Source organism: Musa acuminata, chromosome BXJ1-9 (genome assembly GCF_036884655.1).
Source record: "Musa acuminata AAA Group cultivar baxijiao chromosome BXJ1-9, Cavendish_Baxijiao_AAA, whole genome shotgun sequence".
NCBI lineage: Eukaryota > Viridiplantae > Streptophyta > Magnoliopsida > Zingiberales > Musaceae > Musa > Musa acuminata.
The window spans coordinates 19530399-19532201 of record NC_088335.1 but is presented as its reverse complement, the minus strand read 5'-3'; positions in this window follow the sequence as shown (position 1 = coordinate 19532201).

The following is a 1803-nucleotide window of genomic DNA, read 5'->3' as shown; positions in this document are numbered from 1 at the left end:
GTTGGCACTAAAAGAGGGGGGGGGGGTGAATTAGTGCAGTGGATAAAAACGTCGATTCTAAAATTTTTCGTTTCGATTAAACCTATTTCGGAAAGATATTAACTTGAAAGCATAAGGGAGCGTAGAGAAAGAAATAAGAAGGTAAAGCAGTTTGCAGTAAAGGTAAATTGCTCAAAAGAAAATGCAAACCGAGTTAATAATGGTTCGGTCGTTGTGACCTACATCCACTCCCGATTCCTTTTCCGTCGAGGCCACCGACATCCACTAACAATCTTTTTTCAATGGGCAAAGATGTTAGAACCCTTGTAGATTCTAAACTTGGGGTTGATCTCTTTAGGGGATCGACCTCCTTGGAACTTTATAAGGGTTCCTCCCTCCAAGTTGCTGCTCAAAGGCTGCAGAAAAGATTCATCTATTGCTTATGAAAAGAGGAGGAATACATGACTATTTATAGGGCTTCTAAACCCTAACTCCTAATAGGACTCATACTCAAGACTCCTACTTCTAACCAACTCTTAATAGGATTCCTACTCAAGACTCCTATTCCTTTACAACTCCTAATTCTTCTCTAAGAAACAACCTCCTAACCCTAGCCGACCTCTTCATCTCTTTAATAGGGGTCGGCTTAGGTAGGTTTTACATGAATATCCCTCTCAATTAGGACTCTCCAAGCTAGAGTCCTAACAGACCCATCCTCTTCAAATCAGCCTTGTCCTCGAGGCTGATGATTCATGAATTCTGGGAATTTGATCTTCAAGTCGTCATAGTTCTCCCAAGTGGCATCTTCTATTGGTAGGTTCGCCCACTATATTAGCACTTTATTAGTGGGTCGTCATCGTCGAGTCACGATCCGTCGATCAATAATGGCACTTGGCTGGGTCTGGAGTTCTCTTTGGGTAGTCATATTTGGTGGGTGGCTTTGGGCTGTCTCCAAGCACCTTTTTAAAACTTCCGTCTGGCTGTTGGTTTGTGGGTGATATGTCATACTCCTTTTCAATTTAGTACCCTGCATATGGAATAACTTTGTCCAAAATCTGCTCTTGAAGATACAAGTAGAATTTGTCACAAGCACAATGCGTTCCTTATAGCATAATTCTTTTGAGTCCCGATTGTAATGAGCTACGGAGCTTGGTGCTTCCTCTAATTTTTTTTTTATCTTACTGGTCTCCGAATCTTCTTACTATTCCATCTTAATATCCTTAAGGAAGTCGTTGGTCGGAAGTGAAACGACCGAAAATTCAGCTTGCTCAGGTAGTTACGAAAGCGCATCTGCAACAACATTCTCTTTCCGCTTTTTGTAAGTTATTTCATAATCAAATCCAAAAAGTTTTGTTACCCATTTTTTCTGCTTAAGGGATGATATCTTTTGCTCCAAAAAATACTTGAGGCTTTTATGGTCGATTTTAATTTGAAATTGTCGATCGATCAAGTAGGGTCTCCATCTCGTTGCTGCGTGCACAATGGCGAGCATCTCCTTATCATATGTTAACATATTTTGATGGGAGGGAGACAATGCCTTGCTAGTATATGCGAGTGGTCGACCATCTTGCATGAGAATAACTCAAATTCTGACTCCAAATGCGTCGAACTCAATAATGAAGGGTTTGTTGAAATCTGGTAGTGCTAGCCTGTTGAATCTCGGATTTTGATGATGTAATCAATTGGTGGGTTATTTGATCTAATCCATATTATTGAGTTAAGTGTGCAGGATTAACTACGATAACCAGAAAACATATAGCAAGAATACCGGAGTCGAGCTCGATGGACGTTTAAGAGACCGAAGAATCATCGGAGATGCTGCCG